General features: G+C 42.9%; 1 long non-coding RNA gene across 1 annotated transcript; it reads left to right on the top strand.

The window, feature by feature from the left end:
- The first annotated feature begins 13,766 nt into the window (after nt 1-13,766).
- Nucleotides 13,767-22,624, top strand: LOC149470149 (uncharacterized). The gene is made up of 2 exons (XR_016310620.1): nt 13,767-16,142; nt 18,690-22,624. It is a non-coding gene; the product is annotated as an uncharacterized LOC149470149 (long non-coding RNA).
- The last annotated feature ends 4,495 nt before the right edge of the window (nt 22,625-27,119 follow it).

Here is a 27,119-nt window from a genome sequence, read left to right as displayed (position 1 = left end):
GTAGGGACTGCTCCGACCGTACCACTCTGATATCGCGGGGGGAGGGTTTCCCGACACACCGCTAATTCCGCTCCCCCTCTGGTCTAATACACTTCTCATGTAGAATAAAATCAATATTCTTTATAAATCTGTATAAATGTTCGATGCCTCAGGTTCTAGACGATGGAACGGCTAATAGGAGCGGACCGTACCATTCCCTGTTCCCCCCCTTTGTCTTTCTCAGGCTTTGTCACCGCCCATTCTGTTTTTTGAAGTCTCGTACGTTGGTGACGTCACCTTGTTTTGGTGTGTCTGTCAGTCAGCATGAACCTGGAGAGGGGGCGGGGCTGGGATCGGAGACACAAAGCGCAGCGCACGGGGAGAGGCGGGGCCGTGTGTGACCTGCCTGTAACCTGGGGACACGGTCTGTAGACAGCACTGAGGGCGGGGGGGGTTGTGTTCACATGTGGGGACCGAGGAGACAGGAAGGCTCTCCTCCACACTCAGGGATTGTACAGCTGCCCATACACATAGAGATTTCCCTTCCTCTATCTGCTGGAAATCTAACCTATACCTGCAGCATAACGTGTGTTACAACGCGCCCCATTCACTTGGACGGGTCACACTTAGCAGAGGTACTGCCTGACAAATGGGACCTGTGCTGTCATTTTGGCTGAATCCAACCGTGCTAGGGTGTACTTACAGCTGGGTGGTCAAAAAACACCCATCCTCCTTCCCGCCACCTTTGTAAACAAGGCCCAATGATGGACAGAAGTATGCGCCCCCACCCTTCACATCCCCCTAAGCTCAGGCAACACGTATTTTCCACATGTGCACACTTCACGTCAATAAACAGTCCTTGAGCTTGGTTTTCTGGGGTTACAAACTTGTCTGGGACCTAGGAGTACATGGGATGCCCGAGGAACTGTAGGACTTGAGGACAAACTCCATAGCAACTATGTACAAACATGCAGATAGCAACAGTCCCTTCTTTCAGGCCATTACAGGCTGTGTTGGTGTTCCTCCTCAGACCCCGGATGAATCCTTCTCTCCAACCAGTTGTAATGAGGGGATCCCTGAGCAAGGGGGTCCCAGGAGCAGTCCCAGATGAAGATTGGTTGGGTCTTGCACCTGACTGGCCTCTCACTTTATTCGGCCCAGGAGTGTAGGAGTACTCATACTGTCCTGTTAGCTTGATGGGTTGGTAGCTGCTTTCAGGCTTTCCGCTAGGCTGGCTCCTTCCTTCCCTGCTTTTCAGGATGTCCTCTCTAGGTGACTTTGGGCAGTGAAGATCCTCCTGTCCAGCAACCAGCCTGTAGGTAGGCTCCCCTCCCTGTGGGCCCCAGGCTCATCACTCCAGACTTCGTCTCAGTCTATCTTCCATCCAACTCTCCTTGCTCCCTAGGCTCTGTGATATTTGAGGGTTGCCCTGGTCACCATGGCCAGCCTCCTGCTGAGGAATTTTCCAAGGTCCCTCAAATTTGCAGATCTGGGCGGCCTCCACCCCTCTTCCAGAAAATTCTCTGGAAAGTTTCTGGAAAGGTGGGAGGGCTCCAGAAGCCCTGACCTGTAGAACCTTCCAGCCTGAGGTGAATTCCTGCCTCACTTCCAGTCTGACTCATCCCTGCCTGCTACTCAGCCTCTATCTAAAAAAACAATACACCTAGCTACCCTAGAGAGCATTACAAAAGTGAAATATAGATTAGAATAGAATAAAATAGAACAAATATAGCCATCTTCCAAAATGTGAAGTTCAGAAGACAGCTATATTCATTCTATTCTATTCATTTTTTTCTATTCTTTTATTTTCTATTCTATTCTGTGTCACTCTATTCTTATATTTTCTATTCTGTTCTGCTTTATTCTAGTCTATTCTATTCCTTTATTTTCTATTCTAGTCTGTTCTGCACTATTTTATTCTTGTCTATTCTTTTATTTTCTATTCCATTCTAGTTTATTCTATTTCATTCTATTCTATTCTGTTCAGCAGCCTAAGTAGGAATCATAATCTTATTTCACTTTTATACATTACTGTATTTATTGCAATATGTTTCCATTTCAAATTCATTTCCGAATTTGAATTCAGATACTTTGTAAGAGGTTGTAGTAGTCATTGTTACATCCTCTATGCTTCCCTCATCATTGGGTGCCAAGCAAGGGTCACATGAGAGGACTACCCCTGGGGTGGGTTCTTCTGGGCTACGCTAGGCACTTTATACAGAGTCACTCTAATTCTTGTTATTTATTTCAGGTACTTATATACTGCTGTCAATTTACGCAGCGCTTTACATATATTATACATTCACATCAGTCCCTAACCCTCAAGGGGCGTACAATCTAAGGTCCCTAACTTACATGCATACATACACATATTAGGGCTAATTTAGACAGGATCTAATTAACCTACCGGCATGTCTTTGGAGTGTGGGAGGAAACCGGATTACCCGGAGGAAACCCACGCAGGCACAGGGAGAACATGCAAATTCCAGGCAGGTGGTGCCGTGGTTGGGATTCGAACCAATGACCCTAGTACTGCCAGGTGGAAGTGCTAACCATTTAGCCACTGTGCTGCCCAATACTTTATACACATGGGGTACCTTTACTGTGCCATTTTCTCCAATGCCCTGGGACAAGGCTGAGGATGCCGTCAGGGAATACTGGACCTTAAGGTGGGCCTCTACTCTTAGAAATGAACACGCACTGTGTACATTTGCACAACAACTGTCCTCCAGTTGATCTTGTGTCCACGTGTAAATGTATATCTTCCCACCGCAGCTTGAAATTAGGGGGGCTGTGCCGAACACTGGCCAGTGAACACTGTTCCTGCTAATATGGGAGATGAAATGCGTAGGGAGTGCCAATATCTCCCTCGTGGTTAGAGGCAATTCCACCTATAACAGGCATATGGTTAGAACAGGCTGCTTGCTGAGTGTACCTTTGTTTCTCATTGCAACCACTTGTATAATCTGCATTAAGATGACTCTTAACAAGTTACTCTTCATACCCCATGTGGCAGTGACCCAAGCTGTAGACTAAGTGTGTGATAGTGCCAGTTACTTGCATTACACCACTTTCAATAACTTCAGACCAGGCTAAAGGCAAAGTTTCAACACGTTACTGAAGAAAGTGCAAAGTGGTATAAAGTCCAGCAGAAGAATAGTTTATTTTCCTAAATCCCTAATCGTACTCAGGCTATGTGCTGCCCCGGCATACCTGCAGAGATAGCGTCCATGTGACTACAGCATCCATCAAAGGCATTCTCCAACAGTTGGCGTCTTTGGGGCGATGCCCAAGTTCTGAGTACTTTACATCTTGATGGTAGGTTGTAACATCTTTGTACTCAGGTGTAGCTTTCCTTGAGGAACTGGGAAAATAGGCAAGCAATGGAAACAACAAGAAGCAAGGCTAAACAATCATGCCGACCCCACAACGATCCCTGCACTCAGCCCACTGACCCCTTTTATATGCACAGTTGCAGTGGTCTGACCCAAGGATCCCATCATACGGTAAAGAACTGGGAAAAACTTTAACTCCTACCCTCCCGTCCGGGGCAGCACCTATCTAGCTAATTCCAACCTGTTTACAAATTTGTTTTGCTACATATAATGTATTTCAGTTTTGTTGACATTTGTTACTATTGTGATTCAGAAATTTGGATACATTCAAATTTATGAATAACAAAAAATGTAATCCAAGTTTTCATAAGTAACGAAACAAATCACACATCTCTACACTCGTGCTGAAACAATCTGATCGTCTTCAGTCAATTTCATAGTCTATAATCAGGAGAGACACGTTGAGGGGGGTGAGAAGAAAAATGAACTATGTGACATTTCAGGGATAAAATCATTATTGGTGTCATCGGGGTGTAAAAATAGATTCCATCCTTGGTGTCAATGGTATCATTCCATACCCCTATTTTAGTTATACTGTTATTTATTGTAAATGGGCCATTTATGCTCTTCTGGTTGGATACTAATTGCATTTCATTGGCTCTGTACATGTACTTTGCACAATGACAATAAAGATGAATCTAATCTAATCAAATAAATTCTGTCCTTGGTGTTAGTGGAATAAAAAAAATGTCCTTTCTTGGTGTCAGTGGGATCAAATAAATTCCATTTGTGGTGTCAGTGGGATCAAGTAAATTACATTCTAGGTGTTAGTGGTATCAAATAAATTCCATCATTGGTGGCATTGGGAGTAAAAATAAATCCCATCATTGGTAACTGTAGATGTAAATAACCCCCATGTGGTTGGCACCATTGGGTGACAAAAGCACCATTGTTGTCAGTGGAAGAATAATAAGCCCCTCCCTAGGCGTTGTGTGGTTCCATCTGCCAGCCTATATATCACTTCTGTGTACTGGGGTCAGTAGATGGAACCACAGTGCACAGGATGGGGCATCCAGCTTCCCACATTCCCCAAAGTGACATTGTTCAGCCAGCCTTCCACCGAGAGAGAGTATATATATTGGCAGCATGGGTGTGTTGTGGGCTTTTGAATCATGTCTCAAGAATATGACTTTTATCAAGACATAATATTATATGGCAAACAGCTCAGCAATAGCCGGATGCTAAGAGTTAATTTTGTCTTGGTTGAACCATCTAGCTAGAGAAATGTAATGGGTAAAGGGATTGTTTTTCTTTCCTCCTAGAGACAATACTATTTTAAAGTTCTCAGGTGATCAAACACCATTATTCAGACTTCAATAAGCAGGTAAACATATACAAGGTCTGGACATGACAATAGAGGAACCAAACTGATTGTCTGAGAGCTTAACCAAAACCTGTAGAGTGTGATGAACCAACAAACCTCTGAAACTATTACTATCTACTATTGTTCACCAAGGGTGAAAGCATTAACAATTGTTTACCATGAGTCAAATACAAGGGCTAGGCAAACAGAGATTTTTTTCCCTACACAGAGGGAATGTTGATGCTGAAACCAAGGGGTGAAATTCAGGACATTTAAGTTTAAAAGTTCACTGTATATCATTACAAAAATGTACTACAAAAACAGATTATAAATAAGATGTCATAGACTTTAAACACCACTAAATACTCAGCAATGGGAACTATATATCACTAACTTGAGTATTGAGATGATGGGAAGTAAGATGTATTATAAACTAGCATTAGTTACATGTCTTATCAGGAAACAAACAGGATGATACTTCAAGGAGGAATAACCGAATATACACCTATATTCCATGGTCCCTATTTAGAATATCATAGGTATGATCACTGCTATATCTGGAAAGTGCTGTATATTTTATTCCTGAAATTACCTGAAGATTCCACCCAAGATATGAGTCATATCAAATACTCACATTGTTCTGTGATACATGACCGCCACCTGGCGGGCAGGTGAGAAATAGCTTATGTACACACATTTCTCAACTAGCCAATCAGGAAGCCTGGTGGGAAGGTATCTTAGAACAATGGACTAGTGGATATAAAAAGCCCATGTGCTGTAACATAAAGAAAAAACCTCATGAAAAAGAAGAACCCTCATAAGACCTCATGGAAAGACCTGACATCTGAAGAAGATCTCTGCTGAAATAATTACTCTTCCATCTTTTCAAACTTCCTAAAACTTTAAACCTCTAATCTTATAACTTCCTACATTCTCCCCTATTGAATCTATCACTTGCCTATATATCAGTCTAAAGGCGTTCCACTGCCAGCTAAATCCACGGGAGAGTTGCCTAGTCTGACGTCCAGGTGTGGTGAGATGTTTATTTGATGTTGTATTAATTATTTCCTCTGTTGTGTAGAATCATAAAATTACCTTAGTGTATTACAACAATATTGGATAGTTAGATATATGTAGTCAGATACTGTGTTACTGTTAAAAAAAATTGTTGATTGCCATATTATAAATTTTTCCATATTTCATAATTTATTGAATATTAATAACCAGAGTATCATATATCAAGGGCTTACTTCTTGCAAGCCTATGGCCACGGCATGTAAGAATATAACCTTTGAGATATTCGAAATTATTAATTATTAATAAATTTAATAAATATCATATCATTTAAAGTTTGTGATTGATGAAATTAGTTAGAGACCTTATTATTGTGTCTTACATTGGTAGATATATTTTTGATTGTGTGTACCAATATTCATTTATCACCAGTCTTTTGTGTTTTGTGTTAATATATATATAATTTTTGTACATAAATAAATTTTTATATTTATCTATTATAAGGCAAATTTTGTGTGTATGGTACGAAATCATATTGGCTAAAAGAATTCAAGGTATAATAATAAGTGGTGATCAAATTATCAAGGTGTCCAAATTATTGGTTTACTAAATATTTGCCGTATTTTAACGGCTGGAGGCACTGTAATATTTCATCTAAGGGAAAGGGACACGCCCTTTATAAATAATATATATCCTTACATAAACCACCACAACATAAATTTGGAGGCACTGCTGAGATCCATAGAAATCGTACCATAACACAAAACGCACTGGTGATTGTATATTTGTACACGTTATCAAACATATATTTTGTATCAAAATGGCATCCAGTAATCACGGATCCACCTCTTCCAAGCATAACGAGGAAAATATGGCGGCTCAAGGCATTGAGCAGGAAGTTATGAAGCCAGCCCGGAAAGCTGCCGGTGCTTGGCAGAATTATGTTGAATGTGGAGTAATAGATTATCTCCGCAAGAGATTGAATTTGGGGGATAGCAATAATGAATTTGTGGATGAAGAGAAGGAGCAGGCCATGAATACCTTTGAGGACCTGTTCAACCAAAAGGGCCAGGTTGTTGGGTTTTTAATAGCATTTGCTGGAGCAGAAAGTGATAGAAGCCGTGACAGACTTCTCCTAGAAGCTTGGCCCATGTTATGGTTCATGACCGCTGGAGCTGCCCAGCAGACCAGGACTCTAAGGGAAGAGTTGTCAGAGGCCCGCCTCTTGTTAGAAAGCAAAAATCAGGACATTGAGTCTTTGAAAGGGAAGCTTGGTCATGCCGGTATTCGTTTAGACGAATCCGAGAAACATTATGATAGATTGGTCGGAGACTTTCGAAGTGCTCAGGACCTGTATGAAAGAAACTTTCAGGAATTAAAACAACTTCAAAAGAAGTATCAGGACTTGAAAGATGAGGTGGAGTACTTCAGATCAGAGAGGTTATCTCCTGTCAAAATTAAAGTTCACCCAGGGGATAAGCATGACCAGTCAGAACTTACCTTGATAAAATCTGAGCAGAAAACTCTGGAGGAGCAGATTATAAGGTTGACGGCCCAAATAAATTCTGGGGTCCAAAGACGGACCAACCCAGTCAAGCCAGAGGCTGATGAGCGGAGATACCCGCATCACAGCGAAGTATCTGATAGTGAGTCAGGGTCAGAATATAGGTCACCTCCTAGGCTTTCAAGATACACTCCAGAGCGCTCTGAAGAAAAATATGAGGTTTTATATAGGCAGGAAGGGAAATCCCAGGGGTCATTCAGGAGATATGACACCCCAAAGGTCATTAAGTTCCTGAAGGACACTGTTCCTATGTTTTCTAAGAAAGGGTCCCTTGAGATCACCGAACACATGAGAACATATGAACAGACGTTAGAGATTCTGGGCATTAGAGATGACCACACCAAAATAGAATTGCTGCCATGGGTGTTTGAAGAGAAATACCGGCAATTCTTTGAGACTTTGAGGGCCTATTCCAATCAGTCCTGGAGAGAGGTTAAACATAAGTGCCACATGGAATTTGGGCCTTATAAAACTGTAACCTCTGCCAAGGCTGCGGCCTACAATTTAAAGTGTGGTCCTCACCAAAGCCCTGCAGAATTTCTGGCTGTCCTCAGAAATGCCTATTTCCTGGCTGAAAAGGATCCCAATCCTAACCAGCCAGAATTCAAGACACTATTCTATGAAGCATTACCTGCTTACATAAAATTGGGACTTGCAAAGGATTACAGAAAGGGATGCTCTCTTGATTGGTTGGTGAGAGAGAGTGACTATTTATTCTCGATCCAACAGTCCAGTGAGGGCGGGATAAAAAGAGAACCTAAAAATAGCCCCAAGATAGTAGCAGCCACTACCGTTTCCCCTCCAAATCCAAATGTGCAGGCAGAGAAGAAATCATATGCGGAAGTAGTCCGTGGGGGTAAAACCAATGGTTCCCCTAGATTTGCACCTCAAACCCAGCAAGTGAAGGAGGTCCATAACTTTGCACCCCAAAACCAGTGGGTGAGAAAGGATAGGCAAAAGCCAGGGAACTACGGTAGTGGAAGTGAGAAGAATAAAAAGTATGGTAAGGGCCAGTACAGTGATGAAAATCAAAGGAGGCAATGGTATCCTCAGAGGTTCTATTATCCTCGCCAAAACCAACATGGGAATTTTTATGGGAACCCCAATTTCAACAGGAACCATAATTACAATAAGAATCCCAATTTTAATAAAAACTCCGATTTCCAAAGATTTCCTCCACGCCAAGAACACCCTCAGGCTCAAAGGGGGGATACAGTACCCCAGGCTCCCTTTAATAACAGGGAGACCCCAAAACCTCAGAGAGAACAATGGCGTCGGGACCAGAGCAGTAGTTCTGACTCTGAGTCTCATTACCAGTCTCGTCCAAAATACAAGCGCAAATATAGGAAAAGGGAGAATCAACAGAATGACTCCTCTGAGCGTATTGGACAAATAGAGGCACAGGTCAGCAAAATGGCTGAACAAATGGACAGGCTTGTCACTCAATTTCCATCCAATCCTTTTTTAGGAGCAGCTCCTGTGACCAACCAAGGGTCACAGAATTAACAGGCAACCAAGCCTTAAACCAACAGGGGAGGACACTGAGTCAAATGACAGGAGATGTGTGCCCCGTCCCTGACACGCCTACTAATAGAGAATCTAGTTCTCAGGCAAAGGGGGACCAGTTGTTGGTTATTAATGATTCTCCTGTTTTTCAGTGTCCATCTATTGCCCCTAATATAGTCGCGGCATCGGAAGTCGTCGGGATTGACAAGCCAGACGGAGCACCAACTTCTAGTTGTGCTTCTGTCTTGAGACAGTCCAAGAATCCCACCAGGGAGGATAAGGGTGATGTGTCCACCACATGCGGTGAGATAAGAGCTAGTCATAGGTTATTGAAGGGCCCACAGATCTTCAACCACACTAATTTCATGTGTGAGCTGACTGAATCTGATGGGAGATATTATGCCACGGTGCAGGTGCAGGATGCCAGTGATCTTTCGATTGTCGGCTTAATAGACACTGGATCCCAAGCAACCATCATGTCACAGGAACACTTTGACAAAGTGGCGAATGTCATGCCCACCAAGCCGAGACTTAAAAGTTTTGACAGCTCATTGATTGGTGTAGGTGGAGACCCGTTACAAGTCATGGGTACCGCCTGGCTTAAACTGAAACTGGGTAATAAGGAACTGAGACACCCCATCATCATTGCTAGCATATCACAGCACCACATGATAATTGGGATGGACTTCCTAAAAAGGCTGAACACCATAGTTGATTGTGTGAACCAAGTGCTGTGGTCACAGGTAAATACCCCGATTAAATATGGGAAACTTAAAACTCCCCATTCCCGACAACACTGCCACCTGGTGGAAGAAAGGCCTGGATCATTAGAAATCCATTTCAGGAACAGCCAACTTCCTGATGTAACGGTTATCAAACCTGATGACTGTAACCCTATCAGAAGAGATGAGGAACACATTTTTAGAATTCCCCAAGATAAAATCAAAGATATTTCCCTCCAAGATGACATCCTTACGATATCTTTTCATCAGGAGGATAAACCAAGAAAAGGGGGAGATCACACCCAATTCTTGACAGGTATTGAAAGGGTTAACAGCGACTTGTTTATCCCCATCCGGATAAATGGTCTTAATAGGTCAAAATATGCCAAACTAGATTTGAGACAGGAACACAGCTTTGTAAGCCATGGGTTGATAAAACACCTGACCGAAATGGAAATGATCCGTTTCTCCACACCTCAGCGTCATTGGATTTCAGACTCCCTTGATGACTCTGATGATCACAATTCAATGGCTAGGTGTCTCTTAAACGTCACTGTAGGAAACAAAACAGCCGCCCATGTGTTCCTAGTCTTGGATAATTCCCAAACTAAAATTTATTTTGGCAACGATATATTACATCGCTTTGCAATGCAAGTCGACCTAATTAATGACTGTTTATGGAGTCGACTAAAGGGGGACCCCGAAAAATACCAAAATCTGGACTTAGCTTTAAAATCCCAGCAACAGATGCCTTATGCTGTTGAAGTCCAGGTAGCCCAAAAGATTACAATTCCTAAGGGCATAAATAATTTCATACTCCCCATCCAAGTTAAAAAGGGACATAGACTGAAGGGGTCAGATGCATTAGTATGCCTCTCCCATAAAATGCAGGGGGAGGGACTGAACATTACACACACGCCCCTAGTCAACACACATCAATCCCCGATGTACATTTACGTACATAATCTGTCCAATCAGGACATCGTCTTACCCAAAGAGACCCTTATTGGTCTAGCGGTAGAGACTGAATATTACACCTTTGGGGTCACTAACCAGGTGATTGGACTCATCCCCGATGAATATTTGTCGGAGGAACAATTAATTGAACAAACATTCCATTCATTACCAGAGGGTATTTTCACCATAGAGTCCATTTATCCATTCGATTCTAAAGATGGCACCTGTCGAGTCGAAGAGACATCAATTGTCTTTGATCACCCAATCAAAGAACAAGAGTACCCCAAAGAACCTGGATGGCAGGAGAACACACACACACATAACATACCCAATGACCTCACCACGAAACTTGAAGAGGCATATGAGATAGGTCAGCCGGAAAGCTTTCCTGGATTCAAGGAGTTAGTGGAAGAGATGGTGGCCCTCGCCGACGCGTGTGCCAGTGATCTCGACCGACAATTGCTCCGAGAGCTTCTCCTTGAATTCCAAGAGATCTTTGCCAAGGATTCTTACGATTGTGGGACTACTGACCTACACATCGCTAGGATCCAAACAGATCCAGATGCCCCACCAGTATTCGTAAGACAGTATAGGTTACCATTAGCTTCCTATGAATCTCTAGCTGAGATTATCAGGAAGTTACATGAAAGGGGTATAATTAGGCCCATCCACAGCTCCTACAACCACCCGATCCTGGGTATTTTAAAACCCAATGGACAATGGCGTTTATGCGCTGATCTCCGTCAGCTGAACAAACGTGTGTACATGTCAGGATGGCCGGTCCCATACATAGACCAGTGTCTCGCCCAGCTCCAAGGATCCCAGGTTTTCACAGCTTTGGATTGTGCACAGGGGTATTGGACCATAAAGGTGAGTGAGGAAGACCAATACAAACTGGCCTTCAGTTTTGGGAATCGACAATATTGTTGGGTACGAATGCCTTTCGGATTCATAAATTCCGGACATGAATTTGCTGTGTTCATGCACAAGGCCATGCCAGACGCCTTCGAAAGGGGGACGTTGGCATATGTGGACGATATCCTGATCAAAAGTACAGATATGGCCAAACACATTACAGAACTTCGGCATGTCCTGGGCCAATTAAAAGCAGCAGGAGTTAAACTGTCCTTACAAAAAGCCCAGTGGTGTCGCACGAAGGTAAACTTCCTAGGCCATGAAGTTACTGCTGAAGGTTTGAACCCACAAAAGAAGAAAGTTGAGGCGGTTCTGAATTGTAAAGTCCCTACTAACCTTAAAGAATTGAGATCATTCCTAGGTATGGTAAACTACTCGCGTAAGTTTATTGACAATTACGCCGAGATAAGCAAGCCACTGCTTCACCTACTGAAGAAGGATGTCGAATGGTCGTGGGGTAAGAAACAGGAGGACGCCATGAAGGAATTAAAGGAACGTCTCACACAAGCGCCGTGTCTCGGATATCCCGAAGGGGGTAAAAATTTCTATCTAGAGACAGGGTTTACGCAGGTAAGTATGAGTTCTGTTCTTTACCAGAAACGTGATGATGTCAGTAAGGTGATTGCCTATGCCAGTAAAACTTTGTCCCCGGTTGAAGTAAAGTTCAGTGACTGTGAAAAAGCTCTATTGTCCACCGTGTGGGCATTACAGAATTTTCGCAGTTACATTCAGGGAGAGAGAATCATTGTTGAAACGGCACACCAGCCTTTACAGTATTTAAAGAGTGAACGTATCAAGGGAGGAAATGTGTCTAATAGCCGCATCACTGCTTGGACTTTGTCTTTGCAAGGGTGGCCTCTTGAAATTCGGTACAAACAGAACAAGGAAAGTCCAGTAGCCCAGGGCCTAGCCGAGCTCCATGATTGTTCCGCAACTACGCCTGCTATGGAGGCCCCGGACACTGACTTTCTGGAAGAACAACTGTTCTCTCCCTACAAGGTTTACGATGAAGAATACTGTAAACAGCTGCCGTGTGTATATGTGGATGGTTGTGCTTTTCATCACAAGGATGGGGAACAGCTCCAACTAGTGGCAGGTATTGGAATCGTTTGGACCCAAGGTGTCACCCCAATTTCTGTGGGATACAAACTTGGACCAAAAAGCAGTCAGGTTGCTGAACTTACTGCAATTCTTAGAGCAGTTGAGATGGCTATAGAGTTCAACATTAAAGAGTGTGCCATCATAACCGATTCCAATTATGTCAGGAATAGTTTTGTGGAGTATTTCCCTAGGTGGAAGCGAAACAACATGAACAAGAGTAATCACAAACCCGTGAAACATGGTAAGCTCTTTTGTCACATTGATGAACTGGTAAGGTCCAATGATCTCACTCTGCACTTCAAGAAGACCAAAGGCCACTCCAAGGTTCTAGGTGCCGAGAAAGAAGGGAACGATCTGGCCGATTCTCTAGCCAAGGAAGGGGCAATCACCGGTGAACTGTTAGACATTGATCAATTTTTAGGTACCGTACAGGTTGAAGCTGTCACCAGGCAACAGGCCAGAACAGCTGGTGATCCGAATGCAATACAATGGAGTCACGATTCTCCTAGTGAGGATTTAATTACTGCCCAAAAAGAAGACCCTATAATTGGCTTGTTTTATAGTCATATAGAAGATCCCAACCAAAATCCCATAAATAAGGAAGTATATAGTGGGAAGGAGGATTTACGTATCTTAATGAAATCCAAATCCCAATTCTCTTTATACCAGGGATTGTTGATACGAACCTCAAAGGGTGGCGTACAACAATGGGTCGTCCCACTTAAATTTAGAGGTTTGATGCTACAGCATGCCCATGATGCTCCCACTTCCGGTCATCGTGGAGAGAAGATCACGTATGAGATCCTGCGGGATTATGCCTACTGGCCTCATATGTTACGTGATGTGAAGGAATACTGCCAAGGTTGCCTAATATGTCCCCAATTTCAACCTACCAAGCCAACTCACAGAGCACCTCTCCAGAAGAGGGGGATATGTATGCCTTGGTCAGACCTTCAAATGGATTTTATTGGGCCAGTAACAAAATCTTCACGAGGAAATCGGTATATGTTAACAGTTACATGTTTATTCACCAAGTATGTCGAATGTATACCAGCACCAAATAATAGCTCCGAGACATGTGCTGCATTGCTAATAAATCATGTATTTTCTCGTTTTGGTTTACCTCAGAGGATAGAGTCTGATAGAGGATCGCACTTCACTAGCGAAGTGATGGCCAAATTGTGGAAAATTTTGGGGGTTAAAAGGAAATTGCATATCGCCTATCGGCCAGCCTCTAGTGGTGGTGTAGAACGATACAATCAGACCATCGTTAATGTCCTTAAGAAATTTGTTAAGGAAACAGGCAAAGATTGGGATGTCAAACTCCCGCTGGTCCTGATGGCGTTGAGGGCTACTCCGAATACAGTTACAAAAATGTCATCTTTTGAACTGATGACAGGTAGACGGATGGTACTGCCCCAGCACTTATTGTATCGCACTACAGATCAAAATTTGATCAATGCTACCACCACACACCAATACATAGAGGATTTACGTAAACATCTGCAATATGCTTTTGCCTTTGCCCAGCGAAATTTGGAAAGAGCTGCAACTAGTGCTAAGACATACTATGATCTCAAAACCTCCAAGAAGGAATATGAGATTGGTGACAAGGTCTATCTATACAACTTTGCAAGAGACCAGATCAAGGAACGGAAATTCCTTCCATCTTGGAAAGGTCCGTTCTCTATCATTGATAAAATCTCTCCGGTCGCATATAAATTGCAGGTTACCCGGTATGGTGAAATCAGTGATAGATGGGTGCACATCAATCAATTACGTGCTTGCCATCCAAAGTCTCAATTGCAGTTGTTGGAAGACTAAACCCACCAATTCCTATCTGGAGATATTGAGATCATTCTTAAATTTCCTTTAAACATATAATTCATATTTTGCCTTACAGGATCCAGTAATATAATTTTATGTATATCCCATACTTAAACTGTTCATTTTAATAATTTAGGAAGGAAGGCCCAGACTATGACCAGACCGGCGATCGGAGGTGTCAATGACCGGACCCTAGAAGGAAGCTATAATGTCCTGTGGGAAAGACCAGATGCCAGAGATCGATCCGGAGACGATAACCTGATGTCCAAGGCCACCAAGGGCCAGTCCAGAGGAAAAAACCCGCATAGGAGACCGTCTAAGAGACCTGTCGTGCGGAGGACCCATGGACCCCAAGGTGGATGTGTCAGGCCAGGCCGGCCTCATCACAAGACCAGGATCGTCATCGGAAGTGTCCATCTAAAGACGCCGAGTCAAGTTGAGGACCAACCAGCATCACCGCTGCCATTTTATTATAAAAAAAAAAAAAAAAAATTTTATTTTTTTTTATTTCATTCACTTCACCGGAGAAGACGAACAATCACTCTAGCCAAAAGCCCCACTCATGTTTTGCGACACAGACACCCCTATACACGTGCCTGTACCCCAAACAAAGGGGGATTTTGTTGTGGGCTTTTGAATCATGTCTCAAGAATATGACTTTTATCAAGACATAATATTATATGGCAAACAGCTCAGCAATAGCCGGATGCTAAGAGTTAATTTTGTCTTGGTTGAACCATCTAGCTAGAGAAATGTAATGGGTAAAGGGATTGTTTTTCTTTCCTCCTAGAGACAATACTATTTTAAAGTTCTCAGGTGATCAAACACCATTATTCAGACTTCAATAAGCAGGTAAACATATACAAGGTCTGGACATGACAATAGAGGAACCAAACTGATTGTCTGAGAGCTTAACCAAAACCTGTAGAGTGTGATGAACCAACAAACCTCTGAAACTATTACTATCTACTATTGTTCACCAAGGGTGAAAGCATTAACAATTGTTTACCATGAGTCAAATACAAGGGCTAGGCAAACAGAGATTTTTTTCCCTACACAGAGGGAATGTTGATGCTGAAACCAAGGGGTGAAATTCAGGACATTTAAGTTTAAAAGTTCACTGTATATCATTACAAAAATGTACTACAAAAACAGATTATAAATAAGATGTCATAGACTTTAAACACCACTAAATACTCAGCAATGGGAACTATATATCACTAACTTGAGTATTGAGATGATGGGAAGTAAGATGTATTATAAACTAGCATTAGTTACATGTCTTATCAGGAAACAAACAGGATGATACTTCAAGGAGGAATAACCGAATATACACCTATATTCCATGGTCCCTATTTAGAATATCATAGGTATGATCACTGCTATATCTGGAAAGTGCTGTATATTTTATTCCTGAAATTACCTGAAGATTCCACCCAAGATATGAGTCATATCAAATACTCACATTGTTCTGTGATACATGACCGCCACCTGGCGGGCAGGTGAGAAATAGCTTATGTACACACATTTCTCAACTAGCCAATCAGGAAGCCTGGTGGGAAGGTATCTTAGAACAATGGACTAGTGGATATAAAAAGCCCATGTGCTGTAACATAAAGAAAAAACCTCATGAAAAAGAAGAACCCTCATAAGACCTCATGGAAAGACCTGACATCTGAAGAAGATCTCTGCTGAAATAATTACTCTTCCATCTTTTCAAACTTCCTAAAACTTTAAACCTCTAATCTTATAACTTCCTACATTCTCCCCTATTGAATCTATCACTTGCCTATATATCAGTCTAAAGGCGTTCCACTGCCAGCTAAATCCACGGGAGAGTTGCCTAGTCTGACGTCCAGGTGTGGTGAGATGTTTATTTGATGTTGTATTAATTATTTCCTCTGTTGTGTAGAATCATAAAATTACCTTAGTGTATTACAACAATATTGGATAGTTAGATATATGTAGTCAGATACTGTGTTACTGTTAAAAAAAATTGTTGATTGCCATATTATAAATTTTTCCATATTTCATAATTTATTGAATATTAATAACCAGAGTATCATATATCAAGGGCTTACTTCTTGCAAGCCTATGGCCACGGCATGTAAGAATATAACCTTTGAGATATTCGAAATTATTAATTATTAATAAATTTAATAAATATCATATCATTTAAAGTTTGTGATTGATGAAATTAGTTAGAGACCTTATTATTGTGTCTTACATTGGTAGATATATTTTTGATTGTGTGTACCAATATTCATTTATCACCAGTCTTTTGTGTTTTGTGTTAATATATATATAATTTTTGTACATAAATACATTTTTATATTTATCTATTATAAGGCAAATTTTGTGTGTATGGTACGAAATCATATTGGCTAAAAGAATTCAAGGTATAATAATAAGTGGTGATCAAATTATCAAGGTGTCCAAATTATTGGTTTACTAAATATTTGCCGTATTTTAACGGCTGGAGGCACTGTAATATTTCATCTAAGGGAAAGGGACACGCCCTTTATAAATAATATATATCCTTACATAAACCACCACAACAGGTGGCAGGACAGGTATATATATTAAACCTTTTCTTTACAAGGTGCTCTTTTTTGAAGGAAATATATGATGTAGTGACAGTAAAGCCTCGTACACACGATGAGATAATTGGACGAATGATCGTCTGTTTTTTTCTTATGCATATCAAAAATGAATAGGTTATCAAAGTTACTAAAATGCTCGTAAGACAGAATACAACTTTGGAAGTGATGTAATGTAGTGTATTGTAATGTATTCTTTCTTTTTTGATCATGCTGTCATGGTCACTCGATTTTTAAAGCTGAATACTGTACTGATTAATCACAAATTGGTTGTTCTTGTATCATACGAGGAAAATGTTCGTGCTTGTCCCTTCGGATAATTTTGCACGCATTGTCGTGATTGGCTCTCGAAATCTGTGTAGTAATGCTCAGATTATCAGATACTGACTCCAAAACCGGTATTTTTCGGACGATATTCATATGTACAATCCTTAACACACATTTCTTGGGGCACATTATAGGGACAAAAGGAGCAAACTAGGACCACAGCATACACATTGAACATGAGAGTATGATCTGCTACAGTACATAGGCTCAGAGATCGCAATGTGCAGTTTCATCCATGCACGCATGCAGGGCCACAATAGCTGGCCATACATGATTCATTTTTTTTTTGTTCAACCAGCAGCACTAATCGTTCGGTAAAAACCCAACAGGTTGACTGTACACAACTTGATTGATAGATGAACTTGTGTACAACCAGCCTGCCCATACATGGATCAAAATGTTTCTAGGCCAGCAGGAACCTGCTGGACCAGCTGAATTTCAATACATGTTTGGTTGGCTTAATGGTTTATACACATTCTTGATTATTTACGTGAATAAATCAGCCTACGATGTCAGCCATACACATAATCACCGCTGTTCAACTTGGGCAGTTTTTCAGGTTGAGCCTCTCTATGTGTGATGGTGCTTTCAGTGCAGGAGTTGCATAGCTTCCAACTGTCCTTCCTTTATAACCAAATCCTTCTGTGTCTCATCCCTCCTCAATTGTCCTTTTTGGTCTGATGTGCGGCCCATGAGACAGATTAGTGCAGCTCTCTGGAGACACAGTGGGGCAGCATGGCACTGGAGCTGTTCTCAGTACGGCTCAGTCAACTGGGTACACACCATTCGATTTTTATTTGTTCAACCAGCAGGCTAAAGGAAAAAAAAAACTAACAGATTCCTCCATCCACACAAGTGAGGTGGATGCAGGAATCCCCCTTCCCCCTCCAGTGTGCTACTATGGTTTTGGCTGCAGCTGCTGATCAGTGAATGTTTTCCAACATGATCATTTGACAAAAGTTGATGATTGGCCTGATAATTGGCATCTGTCGAACAGTGAGGACCACACATAGATCAAAATTCTGCTAGATCCTGCTGCACCAGCCAAATTTCTATCCATGTGTGTACCCGGCTTATTGCTGAACCTGATAAAATCATAGCTGCAGTATTACTGAGCTCCCTTCCTGGCCTGTGACACAAAAATGGCCACCACAGGAGGCATCCATATTGACAGATGTTAGTGCCCCCTTAACCTTTACCCTACCTCTAGTGATGTAATGGGTACAGTTAGTGCCCCTTATATGTCAGCTGTGGGTGAGGCCCAGGGGTCTTCGGGTATGGGAGCAGGACACAGCAAGATGTAAGAGCCCTCTGTAGGGCTGGACTGCTAGGATGGTTGGTGAGGACACATTGGGAACAGAACGAGAAACCTCACCATTCCTGACCATTGGCTAGAAGGTCCTGTGGCTTGTACTGGTGATGGAGTTATGTTGTAAAGCATTTCAAATGCAACTGAAGTGAACATTTGTTTTCTTCCAGGATGGGAACATGGAGGATGCAGGCCGCCAGCCTGAAGATTGGAACAAAGTATGGTGCAGTATCTCCTAAACAACAGGTAGGTGACTATCCCATCCAAGAAGAAGAGGTGTTGGTCCAGAGTCAACAAGGCGGGAATCTGCGCCCAGTAGAGGACCCTTACATCTGCCCCCAACTCAGCCTTGCGGACTTCATCCATGAACAAGTCATCCTTTCCTTTGACTATCCTCTCCCTCTTAAGCATTTGGATTTTTTTTGTTACATAATAAAATACCATGGAAGAAACCTTCTGCTTTCTGTGCATGCATCAGAGATTTGCAGGATTTAGCGCATGTAGAGACATTCCATGGTTGTCAGGTAGACCTGACAAGACCCATGGTGCATGCCCAGGGTATTGTTTCAAGATGACAGAAAGGGAGAAAAGCTACAAAGAAGAATTCTCCGCTCTAAGAAAGACAATGCTGGATTCTGTGGACTAGTAGATATGTAATTTATAGTCTACATACAGGAAGAATAACTATGGATTAGAAATATAAATTTAGTTACATAGAGTGGAATTTCTCTGTACTGCGCTTAACTTTTCATCTAAACTCTAAATTATTACATTTGCTATTTTGCAAAGTCAATGCCTACCAAGAGTGGCAGTGAGGAATAGTACTTGTTTAATTTTTGGCATATTCAATCTTAAGGGCTCATTTAGAATTCAAATGGGCGCGGAGACCCATCCTTGGTGCTTAGCTGCTTTTTCTGCATTTGTTTCTACCTCGGAGTTGCGTGCAAGCAGCCCATAGAAGTAGATGCAGATGCAGTGGGTGCATGGACACAGACACATGTCAAAATTTGCCATGCGGGCAGGAGTGGATGCACAGACTAAAATGCACAGTCTACATTCTGAATCATGTACCCACTCCTGCCTGCTCTGGCTCTGAATGAAGTCCTCATGCACACTGGACATTTTTACAGCGGTTGTTTTTGGCTTTTGGCGTTTTTTCTACAGCCAGTAAACCCCCTAGCATGTTATCTTATGTGTCCATGCACACGTAGACTGTAATCAGCGTTTTTTGGCTAAGGTGTTTCTTGGCTGGAAAAAACCCTGGAATTAGTGGGTTTCTAGTGTTCTTTAGCTGTAAAAATGCTCAAACGCTGAAAAATGCGGTAACATGTTGCAAGCTGCCATTTTTGGACTTTCTGTGAGCAAAACAAAATTTAGGGGCGGGTAAAAAAAAACTGCTAAAAAAACACAAATGAGAACAAACACTAAAAAACGCCGTTAAACGCTAATGCAAAAACGCTAAAAATCTCTGAAAAACAGGTTTTTAACGTGACTTTACACAGCTAATGTTACCAGTGTTATTAAAACGCCCAGTGTGCATGGAGCCTTAGGCAGGCAGTACATGGGTCACAATTCGACCGATTTTTCATCCAAAAATCAGACCTAAGAATAATCGGCCGATTTTCGCTCTGTTAGTGGGTCAATGGCACCAACCAATTTTTGTGGTTCCTCCCCTTTTCGGGCATATTGGGAAATTCGTAAAAAACAACCGATTTTCGACTCAATGATGGTCAAACCGTACAATCGTTTTTCTGAAAAGAATATGCGCATGAGCCGTGACCTGGAAGGAACTGAAGTTTTGCTTGTTATATGGGGTGAACTTTATGACTTGGTCAGCCGATTTTCAAAATCATTGATGGCATCATCAGATTACTGAGTGAACGTTTTCGATTTTGAACTAAAAATCGTTCGGAATTCGAACCATGTATGGCCTGCATAACAGTCCGCATGGCAGAGGTGTGTACTGCCCTTACATTATTGTGCTAAAACCTGTTCCCTTTTACCATCTCAGAAAGCTGGGAGGTTGAGAGTTGCTTATCTCCAGAAATCTGAGAGCAGGATGGCACAGGGAAGTATATTTAGGCAAATACCAGTTGCTCAATGTTTATCAGAGCATGTTGGCTGCTCCATGCAATAATCCAGCTTTCTGATGCAACTGCCTGATAGTGACAAGGAAAAGCCATGCCTATTAAGTGTAAAGAGATACATATATCTACGGAAGTACCTATAATACTATCTGTACTCATGTCTGCTATGCTGAGTAAAAAACACTTTAATAATCGGTTCCTGAGATCAGAACGCTTGCACACTAATTTTAATTTTATCCACTTTACACTGGAGCTTCTGTGCTGGGGATGTTATGGGGGATTTCCATAATATCTGCCAAGCACTTCATTGCAGCCCCTGGGAAGGACATTTAAGAACATTATGTATGCTGTGCTGATCAGTACAATGTTCCTAGGCTTCTCAGAAATGAGGCCCTGCCAGGGAAGACTCTAAAGAACCCATAAGTCCCGTACCAGTGTATGCCAGGAATGCAGTGTGCTCTCAATACACTCAGACGCAGGGGTGGACTGACCATTTGGAAACTCGGGCGCTGCCCGAGGGCCCAGGGTCAGTAGAGGGCCCTATGAGATGCTCCTGGTACCTTTTTCATAGGCTTTTTTGAATTTGGAAAAGGACACAGGGGCCCCATGATCCCCTATTGCCCCGGGGGCCCCATAAGATGTCAGTCCGCCCCTGCTCAGATGGAATTATAGAACTGGCCAACCCATGTGCAGGTCTGGTCATACTGTAGCCAGGACTACTGAATTATCAATTGTCCAGATAAATAATTGTCAATGCACCCAGACTGAATTATGGGACAGAAAAGGACTTACCTCCAATAGGACCCTTATGCCTTTCTGTTCATATCGTAGTCAGGACTTCCCAGTCATGCCCATGTAACAGTTACTTCAACCCTTTTGGGTCTTTGAGCCCAAATAAAAGTTTTGTGTAGGACTGTTGCTAACGCTGGCCATACATGTAACAATAAGTAGTTAATCATTGACGCAATCACTTCATGCAATCTTTTGAGCGAAATGTGTCTATGTGACAGGAGCAGCTGGCATGAAAGGTAATCACCTCAAAAACCTTCAATATCACTCAAAATTCATAAACCATGCAGCGCTTAAAGATGAACATATATATCTGCCAGGGCCATTCGTATCTGTTTTGTTTTTAAGTGGTTATAATTTCTAGGGGGTTAACCAACAATAATTCTTATACTGTACATGTGTAGCACCCTTGAGTGTGCTACTAGAATAATGTAGGCAGATCTATTGTGTATTACTCATGGTGAATGTGTGAGTCTGTGATTAAGGTCGGGTTACTGCAGGTCAAGCTGGATGAGGTAAAAGGTTGGGACTCAGTCACCTCCACTTGGTTCTGGAGGACCACGGGAACCTTCCAGAAGCCAGTAGGCAGAAGAGATGGAAACCTAATCTGCATGTTTGTGGGAGTCTAACCAATCTCAGGTTCTGGTAGAGTGGTGGACCAGCCCATAAATATGGGATAATCAGGCCACCTGGGGAGTCGGGTGGAAGATAGAGTGCTGTGGACACTGGCAGTGGCCTGGGAGGGGTCCCCTATGTTTGGGGTGGCTGGCCCCCAGGCTGGGCTCAGGCTGGCTCAGGAGGATCGATTCAGCAGTATGGCAGAAACATGAGTGAGTGTATCAGCACACCCAGGGATTCACAAGGGAAAAGACTGCTACATGTAGAAAGCTTTCAAAGGACAGCACTGTGCTTAATACTTTATCATTATCCTGGGAGTTCTTCAGAGCAGCCAGGAGGGCTGGTAGTGTCTGCAGACTGCGGAGCTGGGAGCAGTTCTACGGGTGGGAGGAGAATCTAAGTTGATTTCAAAGGGGCTGCGAGTTCCTCGCCCATAAAGGGCTGTTGCTACTGATCCGTTATGACTGATGGCTTTCAAGGAAAAGAACAGTCCAGGATCTGTGTCAGTAAATAGGAAGGTAGTTGTGCCCCTGCATTGATTCAGCTAAGTCGGGCATAATCCCTATTATGCTATCCAAGTTATGTTCTCCTAATAAAATAACAAAAACCAAGCTCATGGATTGTTCACTGACTGTGGATGAAAGTGTGGAAAATGCGTGTTGCCTGGCTGTGCAGAGCCTGGGGGTACCAAGAAACACAGCAGCCTGCTACATATGTTTTAGATCATCTTTATGATGCAAGTTGTACCCGTGGAATCCCTTTGAAAGCTGGAAATCACTGGAGTAGGCTTTGCTACTCCAGTGATCTCCACTAGCTCCCGGGGCCCGTGCTGAATGGCTGTCTTGCTGCTTTGTGAACACAGGCGGTCATTCGCTCACTATGAGCACCATTCAGAGAACACTTTGCACTTTCTCAATGAACGCAAAGCATCCTTTGAACGGATGAGGTGAACAGGTGGGGTGGTGAAGTCATGATCGCGAGAGAGCACATGGTAGTCATTGATGCTTACTGTAGTTATTTCCAGCTTCCACAGGGATCCCACAGGTTTGGATCATGTAGAGCCTTGCAGTGGACTCCTGGGTGTACTTGTGCTGAAAGGGAATTAGATGGCACAGGATACTGAATGGACTGGGACTGCTCTTATAGGGTTCAAGCTTATTGGCATTCCCTATTACTTTCAACAGAGGCTGTTTAGAGAAGATAAGTGGGAAGTTGTCCTCCTGTTATCTATTTCTCTGATTTTGGACTGTCCTGTACCCTGAACCCCTCTTCCTGTTCCAGGTTATTCTGCAATAAATTCCAAAAAGACATCTTCTAGACCAACGGTCACTAAATGGTGGACTGCGGTCTGCGAATGGCCCAAACAGCGCTACCGCCCAGACCGCCAGCCCGCAGTGACAGATCCGCCGCTGAGCAGGGCGGTCATCATGGCAACATAACATCACGTGTGGAGGGAGGATACATAAATTGGAACCTGAAATCAATAAGACTCCATTTCAGGTCTGGTGGGATCTAAATAGGAAAGCATTACAATATGTTTTGATTCTGGGACATTTGTCTGTAATGCGTAGTTTTAATTTTTTGTTTCGCATTCCTATAGAGAGATTAGGTTTACACACAGGCCTAGATTGGTACAAAGGTCATGTACAACCCAGTCTAAGCTGACCAAAGTTTTGGGTTGGAAGTGAATTTAATTTTCGTTCATTACCTAAATATCTGATTTCTTTGCTGCATTTATATACGCAGTGATAAAACAATAGGTAATAGATGTTTATTGACTTATTTGTTAGATGCACTGCATATAGAGCTGTATAAACATCAAGTGATCATATGAACCAGCCATTCTCAACCGGGGTCCTCCACAGGCTGTTTGGGGTTCCTTGAGCAGTAACTAATTGATCTTTCACATAGTGCTATTTGCATAGCTTCAGGGTCAATGCCATTTGGCAGAGGTATCTGCAGGGGCGTATCTACCATGAGGCAAACAAGGCATTTGCCGTGGGTGGCATTTTACAGGGGGCAGTGCTGCTTCCAAGCAGAAGGGACACACATGGTTATTAGCGGCACTTATTAGATTAGCACTTATCTTCTCCATCGGGGGGGGGAGGGGTCAGGCGACACACAAGTGGGGGGACCAGCTGGAGAGAAGGCCAGAGTGGTGAGCGGATCTCCTGTATGTGCAGGGTGCGTGCGGTCAGGGGCCGGAACTCGCTGTCAGGCAGGCACTGGTTAGGATCTACAGTGTGTGCCGGACTGTACGGGCTGTGTGGGGTGGGTGAGGCCTGGGGGTGCCAGTGGAGGGCCTGTGGAGAAGGAGGAAGAAGAGGACAAGGTCAGGGTGGAGGAGCCTCCCTGCTCTTTGTTGCAGCTGCCGCTGGAGATCCTGGTGGAGATGGGACACAGGCTCAGCTACTGCTGCTGGCACCAGATCCTGACACCAACTGGAGGAGCAGCTGCTGGACAGGTAACAGCTTGGAGGACTGGTGCTTCCCCACCCGTCATGCTGCTCCCCTCCTGTCCGCTGCCCCTCCTTTCCCACTACTCCCCACCTGTCCCACTGCTCCCCATCCCGCTGCCCCCACTTGTCCTGCTGCCCCTTACTTGTCCCGTTGACCCCTCCTGTCCCATTACCCTGCTCCTGTCACGCTGTCCCCCCATCACGCTGACCCTCTCCTGTCCTGTCCTGAAGGGGTGGTTCTTAAACAGAAAGGGGTGGGACAAATTTTGAAGGGGAGGCGTCCGATTTTAGTCTTACCTAGGGTAGCACAAAACCAAAATACGCCACTGGGCAGCTGCATGATGCCAATGATCTTTTTACCTCTCTATAAGGGTAGCATTCTGGTGACCACTGTAAGTGGGCATTCTTCCCACTAGCCAGCAATGTAGGGCACTTTTTTCCAACTGCCCACCAATAATTTGGTTTTAGCAGGGGTTCCGCAAGACCCAAAAAAATTTTAAGGGTTCCTCTGGGTTAAGAAGTTTGAGAAAGGCTGATATGGACAATGAAATCCTGGGTACAAATACTCATACACAAGGTAGGTCAAGACGTTCAGTTGCCATAATAATCATGTGAGTGTTTGTAATGTGATCTTGTTTGTGCCGGAGAATTGGACTCCATCCATTGCAAAGCCACTTAGCATATTGATTACACAAGCAAATGCACCTGTAATACACCTACAAGTGTATGCAAAGAGCTTAGAGCAAATTACTGCCAACAGAATGCTGTTCTCATGCCAAGAAGTTTGTGTTTTTCCGTACTTCCCAAACTCCTCAGATGGGAAATAGTAACATTGTTTATCCGTGAACTATTTATGTAGAAAAACACACCCTTGGCATACTCTCACTTTTATTTCCCTCTATTTCAGTTACAAAAAACACACAGTCTTCATCTATTAAAAAATGCATTTTCATATATTTACAGATATCTACAATAGTCAACATCAGAAATCAATTACAAAAAATGAATTATTTCAATATATATAAATAAAGCTGAGCTCCAATCCTTTTATTTTTCCATACTTACATTGGTCTAGGTTTGCTCAATGTAAATATGCACATCTGATATCTAGAGGAGGATGATATAAATCACTGTAGTAACAGCAAGAGCCGTGATCTTCTGGGTTCTGTGCAAGCAGCTTCCCCTCTGCACAATGACCACAGTGGGTTGCTCACTCGGCACCTCCACCATTCACAGAACACCTTGTATATTTTTAATGAACACAAGGCGTTTTCTGTTTGGACAAGGTGGAGGGGATGGCAGGGGCGGTGAAGTCATGATTGCCAACTTATCCAATAAGAGGATACTTTGTTTTCATTGAGAAAAGGCAGGGGTAGGATGCTGCAGACCCAGGGCTGGGACATTAGTGTGGCAAAGGTTATCTCTAGATGCCAACAGAGCATGGGTCCTATCAAAACTACAACCATGTCTGTGTGGCCCATGAGGCCAATTAATAGGTTACTAGATTCCTAGCAACCAACGATGCTGTGCAACCCAGGGGACAGCAAATATGGCTGCTTCAGGCAGCATCTGCTCTTGGCATGGTCCTGACTACAGCCTCTGTTCTTAATAACTCTGATCAGCAACAAAAGATTTTATTCAAAGAGGCCTTTTTTTGAAATATGCTTTTTATTTTATTTATTACAGGTACTTATATAGCGCCATCAATTTATGGACTGGCCAAGCATGTCTCCAGACCTAAACCCAATTGAGCATCTGTGGGGCATCCTCAAACAGAAGGTGGAGGAGCGCAAGGTCTCTAACATCCACCAGCTCCATAATGTCGTCATGGAGGAGTGGAAGAGGACTCCAGTGGCAACCTGTGAAGCTCTGGTGAACTCCATGCCCAAGAGGGTTAAGGCAGTGCTGGAAAATAATGGTGGCCACACAAAATATTGACACTTTGGGCCCAATTTGGACATTTTCACTTAGGGGTGTACTCACTTTTGTTGCCATCAGTTTAGACATTAATGGCTGTGTGTTGAGTTATTTTGAGGGGACAGCAAATTTACATGTTATACAAGCTGTACACTCACTACGTCACATTGTAACAAAGTGTCATTTCTTCAGTGTTGTCACATGAAAAGATAGAATAAAATATTTACAAAATTGTGAGGGGGGCACTCACTTCTGGGAGATACTGTATTAGGGCCAATTTAGCCAGGATGCAATTAACCTACCAGCATGTCTTTGGAGTGTGGGAGAAAACTGGCGTACCCAGAGGAAACCCACGCAGGCACAAGAAGAACATGCAAACTCCAGGCAGGTGGTGCCATGGTTGGGATGCTTTTCCCTAAAACTGTACTGTATATTGTGAATGTTACTAAATAGGTCTCAGTGGTGAAATCATCAACTTATGTTTTTTGGTCCTTTAGAATATAGTCTTTTTACACACTTTTTTTTGCACTTTAACAGAAACAATGAAATAACATGGATGAAGATCCGCAACACAATATTGTCCAAGTTACACAACATTATTGAACGATCCTACCAATATTGTTCAATGCTTCTTATCTCTCTGAAGGCAAATATAAAAGATCTTTATTTTCCTATCGTCTGAATGCAGGGAAGAGTTTGATACCCTTGAACTGGAAATCGCCGCAGGTTCC

The sequence above is a fragment of the Staurois parvus genome, unplaced genomic scaffold (genome assembly GCF_062004578.1).
Source record: "Staurois parvus isolate SC_StPar_1 unplaced genomic scaffold, SC_StPar_1.0 ptg000052l, whole genome shotgun sequence".
NCBI lineage: Eukaryota > Metazoa > Chordata > Amphibia > Anura > Ranidae > Staurois > Staurois parvus.
This window is presented reverse-complemented; position numbering and strand designations above follow the sequence as displayed.